The 15,572-nt window shown below is 50.4% G+C and overlaps 1 protein-coding gene across 1 annotated transcript in view; it reads left to right on the top strand.

The window, feature by feature from the left end:
* The window catches only part of MYO7B (myosin VIIB), a 1,466,289-nt gene that overhangs the window by 1,252,391 nt on the left and 198,326 nt on the right, over positions 1 to 15,572 (top strand). The gene's annotated exons all lie outside the window — the stretch shown is intronic.

Genomic DNA, 15,572 nt, shown 5'->3' with positions numbered 1-15,572 from the left:
CCTCAAGGGCGAAGTTTTCATTGAGTTTCACTTCTTGGAGGATTCCGGAAGATCTTTGAGGCCTCCCCGCGTGGACATGGCCCAGGACAAAGGAAACACGACGCCCGGATCCAAGCTGTTCAGGAGCTGCCCTGGATGCGGACTGCAGAATGTCTTCAAGGAGGATGAGCATTCCAGATGCCTCTACTGCCTTCACGAAGACAAAACGCACGTGGAGAAGGACTGTGCGTTTTGCAAGAACATGTCAGAACGGACTATGAGGGATCGCGTATCTGCCTCACCAACTGGCTGGAAGGGAAGAGCCCAGCGGTAGGTGAGAAGAAGAAGTCAGAGCGGTCTTCTAAGACCTTTGAGGGCGATCCGGCGACAGGGGCCCAACAAAAGGCAAAGCACAGCGAGTCCGTGGGCACCGGGAGCGCCGATCGGCTGGGCTCCTCGGTTGCCAGGCAGGGCGCACTTTCACCGACGCCATCAACCACGAGACAATGCTCTGGCTCAGGGAAGAGGAAATCAGAGAACCCGGGTATGCTTTGGGAGAAGCCCCGGTCGATCCTGACGGAGACAGCCGAGGGGGAGCGAGGCGGTGACCCTCCCCACAAGGTGAAGGCCTCAAGCACGCCCAAAGTCGTGAAGGCCCTGATTCACCCAGCTAAGGCCTCTATCAAGGGAGTCGCAGCGGCCCTGGCGAAGCCTGTGGAGGCTACCCCAGTGGAGGCGACCTTGGGGCCGAGAGTTTCCCTGCCACCACGGAGGGAATCCTCTTTTCAGCCCATCGATAAGACCCCCGTGAAAGCCCTGGTGGAAAAAGGTGGGGGGGGGGTGGTGGCCATCACGGACACGGATACAGCTTCTGAAGAGGAGCTGGCTGGAGTCGTGAAGATCCTGAACAAGAAGTTCGAGGAGGTCCGGTCACACGGGAGTGATCCCGATGAGGTGGATGAAGAAAGCGACCGTGGTGCCGACGAGGAGCCTGTGGAGGCGGAGGATTCCACTCCCCAACCGTTGCGCCCGTCGCAGCCGGTACCTGGGCCACAGGACAACTTGGGAGCAATCTTGATGGCGATCCAGGCCTTGTGTACGGAGATAAGGACGAGGTTGCCCTTACCCACAACGGACGATCCAGTGGAGCCTGGGCCGTCGGGAAGCCCTCCAAGCAAGCTGAGGAGAATTCATCCCACCCACACCCTTGCAGCCTTCACGGCCTTGACAGCCGTCGTCTCCTTCTCCTGATCCGAGGGATGACACAGGAACAGAGACGGCCACGACGGGGATGGATGACGATGGTGGTGACAACGGGATGGGCCTTCCATCACCACTTCCTCGGGCCTCCCCGCCCGACAAAATTGGCTCCTTCCACGTCATGATCGCCAGGGCATCCGAGCTCTTCCAGCTCTGCCCTGAGGAACAGAAGAAGGAAGGATTCCTCTATCAATGGCGTGAGGCCAAGAGGAAGACGGTACTCTCGGTTCCTTTACTTGACGACATCTGGGACGAGGGGCTGTCGCTCCTGAAGAACCCTTCCACGACTCCTACCAAGAGAGACCAGTATGAGAAGAAGTACCGGGTCCCGTATTCCGCCCCCATGTGCCTTAGGGCGCAGCCGACCCTGGATTCGGTCGTCTCCGCGGCGGCCAAGATGAATGCTTCGGGGGCGACGGCTTCAACTTCGACTTCCCCGCCGGATGACGAGGGGAAGAAACTGGACGCCATGAGACGGCGGGTCATCTCGTCGGCGGCAACGACGATTAAAGCGGCCAACGCCCTCGCGATTGTGGCCCGCTACGACAGGGAGCTGTGGTTTAAGATCGCTCCCCTGCTGGACTTCCTCCCAGACGGCAAGAGGGCTGAGGCCCTGGAGATCCTACAGGAAGGCGAGGTGGCGTCGGACCACACCTTAACGGTGGCCACGGACATTGCTGACACCGAGTTTCGCCAGATGGGCAACAGTGTTTGCCTTCGCTGGCGTGGTTGGCTTAAGGCAACTGATTTCCGCCAAGACGTGCAGACCAGCGTTCTGGACATGCCTTTCGACGGGAACAACCTGTTTGGCAAGACAGTGGACAAGTCACTGCAGGCCATCAAGGCCGACACAGAGACGGCTCGGGCCTTGGGGGTTTTGCAGCAACGACGGCTGCCCTTTCGGAACTCCGGAGGCAAGCAAGGTGCCTCCAAAGAATGTGGCGGCGCTCATCGACGTACCGGCAGGCGGCCCACTCCTCATCACAGGAGGCCTACAGAGGACGCAGCAAGTCAGGAGGATCTTGTTGTCGTCGCCAAGGAGGCCAAGGCGGCAAGGCCGCTGCCAAGCCAGACTGAACCGGCTGTAGCGTCGGGCCCCCACCTGAGCACCCCGGTGGGAGGCCGGCTGGTAGAGTTCGTCAGTGTGTGGGAGTCCATCTCCACCGACCGATGGGTGCTGGATGACCTGGCCCGCGGGCACACTCTCAAGTTTCTAAAGAAGTGCCCCCGCATTCCACCCGTGGCCAGGAAGGAAAACGTCCCTCAACTGCTGCTGGAAGTAAGGGCGATGCTGAAGAAAGGTGCCATCGAGCTCATCCCAAAGAGGCTCCGGGGCTCCGGAGTGTACTCACGATGCTTCCTCGTAAGAAAGAAGACCGGCAGCATGCAACCCATCCTGGACCTTCGTCGTTTAAACAAGTACATCAAGTCCCAGAAGTTCCGGATGGTCACCCTCCAGCACGTGCTGGGACAGCTGGAGGAAGGCGACTTCCTATCGTCGCTGGACTTGGAGGATGCCTACTTTCACATCCCCATTCTAAAAGGACATTGAAAGTTCCTCAGATTCGTAGTCCAAGGGCGACACTACCAGTTCAAGGCCCTACCCTTTGGATTGAAGTCGGCACCCAGGGTATTCACCAAGTGCCTAGCACCAGTGGCGGCATGGCTGCGCCTGCAGGGGATCCACATCTACCCTTACCTGGACGACTCGCTCATCCGAGCAAAAACAAGAGAACTCGCCATCGTGCACACGGCGAAGACCGTCCAACTGCTCACGGAGCTGGGATTCTCGATCAACTTTGCAAAATCCCACTTAGCGCAGTCGCAAGTCGCCCTATTCCTGGGAGCCAGGCTCGACACAGTGGTGCGATTGGCCTCTCCGTCGGAGGAAAGGACGAAGGCCATCCTGGGCAAGGTGCAACGACTGTGGACCAGGGACATGGCCAAGGTGAGGTCCATCAAGTCCCTGCTCGGCATGATGTCCTCGTGCATCTACCTCGTGCCCCTGTGCAGGTTACGGATGCGTCCACTACAAGAGTTCTGCGACGCCCGTTGGATGCAGGCGGCAGGCAGCTTCGAAGACAGGATCTTACTCAACGAGACCTTCTGCCAAGCGATCCGGTGTTGGGGCACCCATGTGCATCTGGCGGCGGGTATGGACTTCCAGACTCCAGCACATCAGGAGACGGTGACAACGGATGCCTCCCTGGAGGGATGGGGGGCGCACACCGGAGATCTCCACACAAGTGGCCTTGGGCTCCCAGAGGAGAGGTTACTACACCAATGTCTTGGAGCTCCGAGCCGTGTTCTGGGCCCTCAGGTCATTCCTCCCGTCCCTCAACGCCAAGGTGGTAAGGATCTTCACCGACAACACCACCACGATGTTCTACATCTGTGCATGGAGGCACCAGATCCCCAGCCCTATCCAAGGAAGCCCAGGATCTGTGTCACTGGGCCATCGCCCAAGGGATGTTTCTGGTACCCTTCCATCTGGCAGGAATAAAGAACACCATCGCCGCCTCACTCAGCAGGGAGCTGCGCTCGTGCCACAAGTGAGAACTGCGTCAGGATCAAGTGGATCTACTTTTCCAACGATGGGGCAATCCCCAGATTGACCTATTTGCGACGGCGATGAACACCAAGTGCTGGAGGTTCGCCAGCAGGTTTCCCCAGCTGGGGAGCATGGGAGATGCCTTCTCATTCCCCTGGGACGGCCTGTTCCTGTATGCGTTCCCACCGTTTCCGTTGCTGCTGCGACTCATCAACCAACTCAGACATTCCCGGTGCAGGATGATCCTCGTTGCACCGGTGTGGCCGAGGCAGATCTGGTTCCCAGACCTTCTGGACATGTCAGCATCCCCCCCCAGTCAAACTGCTGACGGATGCAGATCTCCTCGCCAGAGAAGGAGGCGCCACCCTCCACCACGACCCAGGGTCGCTGAACTTGCAGGCCTGGCTCCTGCAGCACTAGAGTTTGGAGGGTACGATATCCCGGCGGACTGCAAGGAGGTGCTTGCAAAGGCCAGGGCATCCTCAACTCTCAAGTACTATGGACACAAATGGAAGAGGTTCTCTGTCTGGTGCCGTGCACAGAAGATTAACCCTCTGCGGATTACGGCCCCTCAGGTGCTGCCATACCGACTGTCGCTGGCCAAGGCGGGGCTAGCTCATGCCTCCATCAAGATAAATCTGGCGGCGATTTCCCGCTACACCAGAAACATCGGACGAGCATCTCTGTGGTCTCATCGCCTGGTGAAGGAGTTTATGAAGGGACTGTTCCGATAGTTCACGCTGGTGAAGGCTCTGGCCCCGGCGTGGGAGCTCAACGTGGTACTGAGCAGGCTCATGGGGCCGCTATTCGAGCCTCTGCATTCGGCACCGTTGAAGTTCCTATCGTGGAAGACGGCGTTTCTTGTGGCCATCACCTCCGCACAACGAGTGGGCGTGATCCAGGCCCTCTTCTGCAAAGCAAACCACCCTAATTGACATTCCACGAGACGAGAGTGGTGCTGAGGACGCACGCCTCCTTCATGCCCAAGGTGCCGCCGGACTTCTATCTCAACAAGCCCTTGGTGTTACCTGTTTTCTTCCCGTCGCCTTCGTCGCCGGCCGAGAGGACTTTGCACTCACTGGATGTGGCTAGAGCGCTGAAGTTCTATGTGGACCGCACAACGAGTTTTCGTAAAACATCACAGCTGTTTGTGAACTTTGGACCTGTGAACCAAGGGAAGGCCCTCTCGAGGCTTCCATTTCCAGATGGCTCTCCGGCTGCATCATGCACTGTCACCGGTTGGGAAACCGACCGTTGCCCGGACGTCCAAGAGCCCATTCAACCAGAGCGATCGCTGCTACCACGGCGTTCCTGTCTGGTGTGCCCTTGCTGGACATCTGCAGGGCTGCTACGTGGAGGTCGACGCACACCTTCACGAGATTCTACTGCGTCGACCGGGATTCCAGGGAGGAGTCCAGAGTCGGCCTGTTCGCCTGAAGGTGGGCCTGGTGAGGAGGTAAGAGATGCTTAATGTTGAGTTGATTTAAATGCTTAATGTTGAGCCTTGCCATCTCCCGTGGTTGTGCATGTGTGTACTGCTATGTATTCTTGTATTCATGAGCATGTGAATCCATGCCAGACCCCATGCTGGAGAAGGAACAAGTTACTTACCTGTAACTGTTGTTCTCCAGCTTGGGTCTGGCATGGATTCACATGCAAACCCTCCCTCAAACCCCTGTGCGGCTCTTCTCTTGGTCCTACTGCCACTTTACGTGCTACCAAATCTGAAGATGGCTGCCAGAGGAGGGGCTTAGGTAGAGGGCAGTCATTGGCTGGCGGCAGTATGACCCAGAGACCAGTGATTGGTTATTAGGAGAAAGACAGTTCAGAAACTAAACTGAAACTGATTTTTTCTTCACCGAGGATTCCCAGCCTGACGACGGGTAATATTCATGAGCATATGAATCCATGCCAGCCCATCCTGGAGAACAACAGTTACAGGTAAGCAACTTGTTCCTTATTTGGATTTGTATAGCGCACATCTGCCGAGGGGCATCGTGGCGCTGAAAGTAGGCTTATTTGGTACATAGCATACATGATGCAAAGGTTACAGCAGGTAGATAGTAGAGGGTGTTACTTACAAAACATTACATTAGGTACAGTACTTTTGTGAGGTCATCTTCTAGATACATACAGTTGTAGCATACAGTAGTAAGGGAGGAGGGTGGAGAAGGGTTAGTTGAAGAGAGTGGTTTTGAGTAGTCTGCGGAATGCATGGTAGGATTTTTCGTTCCTTAGTGCAGTGCGGAGTGCAATCCAGTTTTTGGGTGCTAGGTTTTGGAAGCTGGATCCTCCAGCTTTAGTTCTTTTGAATGTGGGTACATATGTCTGATTGGTCAGGTGCGACCTGGTGGGTCGGGTGGATGTACTGCAGGTGATCCTTTCGAAGAGGTAGGGCGGAGCGTCAGAGGAGAGTCATCTGTGAGTGATGGCCATGGACTTGAAGAGGATGCGTTCTTTTATTGGTAACCAATGTGCCTCTTTTCTGGCTTTGGAGATGTGTTCCCTTTTTGGGATACTAAGGACTGCTCTCAGGGCATTGTTTTTTTAGATTTGTTATAGATGTGCCCAGGAAGAGGGCATTGCAGTAGTCCAATTTGGTGCCTACTGTGGCTCTGGCTATTGACAGGCAATTTTTTGTGGAGAGGAAGGGTTTCACAGCATTAATTACCTTAGTGGTAAGTGCAGCGGAGGAGGCTATGGCATTAACTTGCCGTGTCATGGATAGTGTGGAGTCAAGGTATACTCTTAGAGTTTTTACCGTGGAGGAGACTGTGATGGTGGAGTTATCAATATTGAATGATTTGTATTGCGGCAGGAGTTTGTTTAACGTTTCTTTGGTGCCAACTAGGAGGATCTCTGTTTTGTCCCCATTTAGGCAGAGGCCGTTGGCTGCCTTCCAGGTTTGGATGGCTGTGTAGATCTTAGTTAGTGCTGTGGCATCTTGTCATAGAAGCCTGTAAGGGGTCGTAGGACTTGCGTATCGTCAGAATAGTTGGTGTAGGTTATGTGACGACGATCCAGATCATTGAATAGTGGGAGAGGGAAGATGTTGTATAGGGTGGGGGTAGTACAGGATCATTGTGGGACTCCACAGTGGATTGTAGTGGGGTGGCGCTTGCTGAATCAGAGAAAACTTTCATGAGTCGACCCTCAAGGAAGAATGTGTCCCAAGAGATGGCGTCTGGAGAGAAGTGAGCTTTGTTTTTGGCTGCACGCCTAGAATGTCCTGGTTGACCAGATCAAAGGCCGCGGATATCGTTGAGTTGAATTTTTAGATCTAGTAGGGCCGATTCAGTCCCGCGTCCAGGGCGAAAGCCCGATTGTCTTTTCCCTAAAATACGGTTTTCTTCCAAGTATTGCTGGATTTGGGTGTAGGCCACCTTGTCCAGAATCTTGAGCAAGAACGGAACAGTCGTGATAGGTCTATAGTTGTTGGCGTTTTCAGAATCTAAGGTAGGTTTTTTGAGAAGCGGGCGCACCCAAGCTTCTTTTAAGCTGTCTGGGACTGAGTTAGAGTTGAAAGATGCATTAATGAAGGTTTTGAGAAACGGTGCAAGTGTTTCTACGCAGTCTTTAACTAGTTAAGCGGGGCTGGCATCTCCTTTATAGTTGGAGGGTTTGATTTTGTTAACAACATCAATTACCTCTGTTTCAGAGACTTATCTGAATTTGAATGGTGTAATGGGATTTTCTTTTTGTTCTCAGTCACTGTTTCAGTATGAGAGGCTGATAGGATGTGCTGAGTGAGATTTTTGTGGTGGGCTATGATTTTTTTTTTGAAGGAGCTCAATTTTGTTTAGGAGGGCGGATTGAATGGTGTTGCACCATGCTTGATCCTTAACAATCTCTTGAGATTTAGTAGCCGGTGTGGATAGTTCCTTGAAGATGGCGAAGAGCTCTTTGGATTCTGAGCTGCCATTGGAGATTCTGTCATTATAGGTTGCGGATTTAGCTAAGATGATGGCTTTTTATGTATTGTTTAGCCAATGATTTATATGAAGATGTCGAGGACGCATTGGGAGAGCTTTGCCATATATTCAAGGCTTTGCGTTTTTTGGTTTGTAGTTCTTTTAGTTCTGCTGAGAACCAGGTGTTGGAGTGTTTGGTATTTTTAGATTAGTTCTTTTGGAGAGGGGCGATGATGTCTATGGCGGAGCTAATGGTGGATTTATAGATGTCCGACAGTGTGGCTGGGTCTAAGGTGGCAGGGGTTTTGTAGCAAGGGTGTCTAAATAAGGAGCAATCCTTTCTTTAATAAGATTCTTGGCGCTTCTGGCCATGGCTGCAGGTGTTGGACTGAGTTTTTTCGCTGAGTTAGTGGGGGTGGGGATGAGGAAGTGAATGAGGGAGTGGTCTGACCATGGGGTGGGTGTGATGGAGCTAATGTCGATGCCACAGTTGTGGTCCGCAATCCAGTCAAGTGTGCGTCCTTTGCAGTGAGTGGGAGAGTGTATTCTTTGCTCAAAGCCCAGTTCTTGGAGTACTTGTGCTAACGCTGTGAAGGTATATCTTTCTGGTCATGGAGTGCCAGGTTGAGGTCTCCTAGAAGGATAGTTTTGGTAGTTGTTTTAAGGTTTATAGCTAGAAGGTGAGTGAGGTTGTCCTGGAAGTCCAACATAGGGCCTGGTGGACGGTAGACTAGTTTAATGGTGATGGTGGTGTTAGGGGACAGTGAAATCTTGGCGGTGAGGGAGTCGATGTTCTCTCTGAGTTCAGAGGGGAGTTGTCTTGTTTCTAAGTGATCCTTGACTATAAGGACTACTCCCCCTCCTGTGGTTAGTGTTCTGTCTTGTCTAAGGATGTAGTATCCTGGTGGGATAGCTAATGAGATGGCCGGGCCAGCGGCATGATGGAGCCAGGTTTCAGTAATGGCCAAGATGTCAAGGTCGAGGTTGGTTAAGAGGTCATGGATTTCTGTGGCGTGAGCAGGGAGGGATCTGGCATTTATCAGTGCACATTATAGGTTAGGGGGTGGCATTGGGGTTGAGTTCACGTTTTTATTTTTAGCTGCTTTCATAGTGGTGGAGGCGGGTTTCATTTTGGGTGTGTAGTGTCTAGTTGGATTAGTGGTAAATTTAAGGCGGTCTGTGGATTGTTGTTTTTCATAGTTGGCTTGTAATGTTTTAGGTGAGTATCTGGAGTGGAGGTCTAGTATTTGGTTTCTTCAGCTAGTAGTTCTAGGGCGTATCGTGTGGGAGATAGGTTTATGTTTTATGGGTTTGGTGGAGAACGATGGAAGGAAGGGAGTAGGATGGATGAGTGCTGAGGGTGGGGGTGCAATGTTGGACATAATGTACGGTGCGGTTAATGGGAAGTAGCAATAGTTATTATTAGAACTATGTGTGGCAGCAGTCAGTAGTGGATATGAGGTGGCAAAGTGGTAGAATCAGGCACGGGATTGGCATCAGTCAGTTATATGCAGCAATCAATGTTTGGCAACAATCAATTTTGGGCACAGTAATCCATTATAGGCAGCAATACATTTTTGGCACAGGGCAGCAATCAATTATATGCAGCAATCAATTTTTGGCAACAATCATTTTCGAGCACAGTAATCGGTTATAGGCAGCAATCAATTTTTTTGGCACAGGGCTGCATTCAATTATAGGCAGCAGTCAATTAACGCTACCAAACAATTGTAAGCAGAAGTCAATTAAGGGCGGTAATCAATTATCGGTAGGATTCAGTTTTAGGCATAAGGCAGCACTGTACAGTTGTGGTCATGGGGTGGCTGCATCGACTTATGGGCATGGATGTGTTGGCGAACAGTTGTTACAACAATCAGTTTTGAGCAATGGGTTACAAAACACAAATATAGTAACGGGATGGTGGCAATCAGATGTGGGCATAGGTGGTGACAATCAGTTATATGCACAATCGATTTTGGGCACGAAGCAGTACTGGGCAATTGTAGTTACTGGGTGGCAAAATCACTACAGGTGGTGAGTCTGGATGCTATACTGTGGGCATGTAAGTGTATATGGCGGAAGCAGGATGCGCTAGCATGGGTTAACGCCTGATTTATAGTCACGGTATGCAAAAGTAGGAATCAATCACGAGGTATGGTGGTAATCACGGTAGCGATACTAAGTAAAATATAGTGGGTGGGTTAACATTGCAAGTTCGGATTGCAGGATTGTCAGAGTCTTACCAGTTCACTGGCTGGTCCATTGGCTATGAGGTATGGTGAGGTTTCCACGCTAGTTGTAGTCGGGCATAGTGGCTGGCCCTGGGCTCGTGACAGGCTCAGGACAGGAGTCTTCTACTCTGGCCTTCCACGAGGGTCGGCTTTGCCTGTCGGTCGCCTCGTATTGGATAAGAATGCACTGTGCACACCAATCAGCTGTGCAGATGCAGGTAGGTGTCGGGAGAGCCTGAAATGCGGTCGGTCATCTTAGAAGTGCTTTAAATGCACTTGATTCTGGAGCAGATGTAGTCAGGACACTTGAATCTGAACTTGATTGTTGCAGGATCAGGTTTCGTATTGAAATGTTCGGTGATAAATATCATTTTGAATAATATATGGGCAGGAATTAGCATGAGGGCACTATGGCTGCAGCAACTCTGCACGCCTCATAGGCTTACCTCTCTGCTGCTGTGGGGAGACTGGAAGGACGCTCCAATGGTAGTGGTGTGCTGGAGCTCCTGCTCCGCGCGGCCGTGTGTTGGGGAAATGAGGGCTCAGGACAGGAGCCTTCTACTCTGGCCTTCCACGAGGGCCGGCTTCGCCTGTCGGTCGCCTCGTATTGGATAAGAAGGCACTGTACACACCAATCAGCTGTGCAGATGCAGGTAGGTGTCGGGAGAGCCTGAAATGCGGTCGGCCATCTTAGAAGTGCTTTAAATGTACTCGATTCCGGAGCAGATGTACTCAGGACACTTGTATCTGAACTTGATTGTAGCAGGATCAGGTTTCATATTGCAATGTTCTGTGATAAATATTATTTTGAATAATATATGGGCATGAATTAGCATGAGGGCACTTTGGCTGCAGCGACTCTGCATGCCTCATAGGCTTACCTCTCTGCTGCTTTGGGGATACTGGAAGGACGCTCCGATGGTAGTGGTGTGCTGGAGCTCCTGCTCTGCATGGCGGGGTGTTGGAGAAATGCCAATGCCATGTTGCCGAGAAAAAATTGAATATCATTTATTTGGTTCAGAAGAAAACATATTGGCTACATTTGATGATTTGTATGTAGATATGATATGTGAGCCAAAGGAGGACACCCCTTAACAAATTTTGGTTGCCTTGGAAATGTAATCTCAGTGTATTGCATGAGCCTGGGGCTCTCCTTGTACCTTTAATTTTGGAAATTAAAGGCAATGGCCCTCATTACAAGTTTGCCGGTCCAGAAAGAAAGTGCTGGTAATAGTGCTGGTGCTTCAGGATTCCCATTCCCGTGGAGTCCTTCCCGAGGAGTCCTATAGAACTCAACGGTAATGGGAACTTACTGTTCCTCCGCTGCTCATAATACCCTGGTATTACCAGTATATCAGGCGGCGAAAACAGTAAGGCAAGTCTGCCGGTAAGCCGCTAGTAGCACGAGCGGGTTACCAGCAGACTCGTAATGATGGCCATTGTCTTAATTCTCCTCCTTACCCTTATTACTCTACCTCCGATCCCCTTTCCTCAATACTCCTGGGATGTAGTCACATCAGGACAGGAGACCTATGCGCCCAGCTTCACACCAACTAACCATATCCTTTGGCTTCAGCCTCCAGTTGTTTTCTCCTCATCAGTGGAACAGAACGCTTTTGGCACAGTTTGTGGTGTTGCACTTAAATCTATCTTTTTCTCTTTGCCAACTTTGGCTCCCTTTTCTCCTTTCTCTTGTAACACATAATGCCTGCTTTTCTCTTTGCAGGTTGTTCTCCTGCCAATCCAAGTCATCAGACCCACACATTCTGTTTGCGGCTTGTCACCTATGTGAATTGTGGGTCATTTGAGACACACTGTATTCCAGGGCACTCACCGTTTGTCTTTGGCTCTTGCTGAACATCTTTAAGCAGCCTTTGCTGCTGATTTTTCTTCAGCTCATTGAGGCCAAGAAGGCAAGAGTGAGTTAAAAAAAACCTTTCGTCCACTGCATGCTAGGATGGTTATATGTTCCCGGCAGCTCCTGTTCCAGGAGGGACAAATACCGCCCTTCACCCACTGACCAAGGTGCTATCCCAAGACTACCTGTTCCGACGAAAAGACCAGCACCATGCAAATGGAGGGACCTCAACCTGGAGAACCTTCTGAGGTAGTGCTTAGGTGCACTAAGGTAAAGCAGGCAGAGGCTCATATAGAGTTACACCGTGGTTCTCTCCCGTTTACTGGGATCTGACCCAAGGTTCCCTTTAACAACAATGCCAGGTGCTCCTTGAGGGCTTTTTGAAGCCATTGCTGTACTTTGTTTGGGTCCAAGCTCAGACCATCGATCCCACCTTTTTCCCATGTGGATCATCTGCAAAATGACAAAGTGGGGTGCACCATCTGTCCGCAGTGACCCATGCTCCTTAGTAGGGCTACCAGATGATTCCTCTTGTCTGGGACTATACAGGCTGCTTTGTGACTGCTGGGTGGTCCAGGGCTGTAAGAAGTGGCAGAGTGGAAAACCCAGTCTTTGACAAACTCAGGGTTTCATCTCTTTTGAGCAGGCTTGATCTGTTCCATCTTTCAGCACAAGGGTTGTACAGGCACCAGTCACATTGGTGCACCTCCCTTTCCACCTACAACCACCCCTCTCAAGTACTATAACCTTTAGGGTTTCAAATCAAGCCTCTGTTTGGCATGCACAATCACCTGGTAATAACATGCAACACATATGTGGCAACACCTTTCTACCCTCAGCAACCAGGTCCCTCTCATCAAGGGAGAAGAGACAGCGTCAGTTCTATGTTTTAGAAAATCATGATCTGTCCCACCATCCTTTTCTTTATGATGGACCCAGCCCTAAAGATAAGGGGTGTATCGGCCACTTGTACTCCCTAAAAATAGGCAAATACTCCCAAAAAATAAAAATAGGGAGTAGAAATACACCCACCAAAAATTAGCTTTCACACACAAAGCTCCATGGACATGTTTGGACCAGTAGTGCACATAGTACCACAGGAAGAAACTATAATTATTACTGCCTGATGGGAAGAAGTAAACCTGTTTCTTTTATGTGCATAAATAACTAGGCGCAAAGATAATTATTATGAAAATATTTCTGTTTTACAGTTTAAACATTTTTACCCGCTTATAAAATATTCCAATTGGAAATTGGACCTACATTTTTACTTCCTAAAAAGTTATTTTACTGCCAACTTTAAAAAATAGTGAGTAAAATACTCCCACTTTTAAATAATATCTAGAGCACTGAATGGACCTCATAAAGGATGTACATCCTCTGACACCAGTCCCCCTCTAAAACCTCAGTGGTAGAGCTTACTAGTTTACCGGAAAGAAGCAGGAGAACCCTCGATTTCTGCTGGGTCCAGCCCTGAGGCTTTCCCATCCGCCTACCCACTCCAGCCTCTAAATATAAGCGCATTTCCAGTTCTTCCAATTCTGACTGAGCCAGATGCTCTGAGTCCTGGCCAGGGAGATAACACCAATAAACAGGAGGGGAACTTCCTTTTGGGGACTACAATCTTCCTTTAAAGACTGAAGGGCATCATGGAGCTGCAGGGACTTTCTATCCTCTAAGCCCACTCAGTGTAAATAGGTGTGCTGGCACGGATTGTGCCTTCCTTTTGCTTAGGATTGACTGTGCAAACTGAATTTGAAGTATGCATACCTCATATCTATGATTTATCCATAGCCTAAAACAACCCCCAATACAGCAATACAGAGTTCCTGCCATTTGTCATCAGCATGGCTTGGCCTCAGAGATCCATTTATACCATACCTAGGCAAATGGCCGGTGTGTGCCCCATCTCCTGGGGAGGACTCATTGGGTCCTCTCTCCCCACTGGATATTCTCTTCTGGTTGGACCTTCAATAAGAATAAATCACTCCATTCTACTTCACAGACATTGGCCTTTATTGGTTTATATCTGGGACATGTGACAGGGAAAACATCTTCCCACCCTGAAGTGCATCAGAAACATCTGATCAGTTGTGCTCCCCTTCTTATCTCTACAGGACGCTTTGGCTCTCTTCTTCCAGAGGCCTTTACGTCTCATGGCTTAGTGTGTCCTAGAGCTGTACCAGCACTGTTGCTCTGGAGGTTCAGAATGAGGTGTGCCCAGCTTCACTTGGCAACCCAAGGGAGTCAAGTTCATCAGCAACACACTATTTCTATTTCCAAGGCGATCAAGGAGGATATTCATATGTGATCCCAAGTGGAAGATTTCAGTTAGGTTTCCTCTTTCCATGAACCAATCTCTGTGCTGCCCATCATGATAGATGGTTCCAAGTTAGGCTGGGGAGTCACCATGGGCAACCTCAAGGTCCACATGCTTTGGGCGCCAGACAATCAGTTTTCCCAAATCAAAATACTTGAGCTCAATGTGAATTATCTGTCATTGGTAGGCTTCAACCCCTCTATTTAAGAATCCCAGGTGTTGGTCTTCACAGATAACACACTGTCAGTGCTTTGTATCCAAACGCAGGAGGTTACCAAGCCACCTTCTCTTTGCCATCTAGTGATTGAGCTCTCTTATGGGAAAATTACACAGGTCATCTAACATCAAACAGCTCTTCTTACAACAGTGTTGAACTAAACAGCAGACTCCCTTAGCAGAGCTAGGCACTCCACTCATGATTGGAAACACCACCCAGAGGTCATTGACACTCTATTTCGGAACTGGATTTGACCCCAAACAGATCTTATTCAAACCTCTGAGAACAAGACTTAATTGTGGTATACATGCTGGATGAGTCTGTTATCAGTCATTAGGGGGTGCCTTACTGATACCCTGAGAGAACATGATGGCATCCACATGTTTGCCCATTCCTATCCTTCAAATGTTTCTCTCGAATTTGAGGATGAGTTGGGATTTCTCCATAATTCTTGGAGTCCCTTACAAGCCTGCCAGATGCTGTTTTTTGGACTTGATGCAACTCTTTGTCGATATCACTGCCAAGACCACACTTATTTTCTTCAAAGATCCAAGCCTGCAGCACAGAAACGCATCAGTGGCCCTCATTACGACCCTGGCGGAAATCGAAAAACGATGGCGGAAATGCAATACCGCCATCGAATAGCGCTCGGTGCGATCATGACCCGTCACCGTAAAGTACGATGCCATTAGCGACACCGTAGTGAACGCCAACGCTAACTGCACCAAGTACGCGCACGCGCGCCATGCCAAACCGTAATTACCACCATGGCGCAACGGTACGCGAATTCTGACCCTAGCGGACATGCACCTAACGCCACCAAGCACGGTGGAAAGTACCATTCCGCCATGGTGAGAAGTACGGCATCGCGAACCAACCGTAAATGGCCCTACTGAGTGCCTGCACACCACTCCCTGGCCACATTGCACAACTCCTCGTAGGTGCAATGAAGTCACACAATGCAACCAGTGAAATGTACATGTCACCCATGCCTGCCAACGAACAAATGAACCCCAAGAGGGGCCAACGGGAGCTGCAGGGCACAGATGGCACGAATACAGAAGCTACACAAATGGACATGACCCCAGTCTCCCTCCAAGAAACGCACGCAAACACAGGCACCAGTGACCAGCCATATTCTGATAATCACATCATTCCACCAATCCACCTGGCTGACCGGCATCTGTTACACAAAAGCTAATCCCCCGCCCCTGAGCATGACATCATTAAAACAGTCATAATGGC

Source organism: Ambystoma mexicanum, chromosome 10, assembly GCF_040938575.1.
Source record: "Ambystoma mexicanum isolate Mex_15411 chromosome 10, UKY_AmexF1_1, whole genome shotgun sequence".
In the NCBI taxonomy this organism is placed as follows: Eukaryota; Metazoa; Chordata; class Amphibia; order Caudata; family Ambystomatidae; genus Ambystoma; species Ambystoma mexicanum.
Note: the sequence above shows the minus strand (reverse complement) of the source record. Positions and strands in the feature narration are given on the sequence as shown.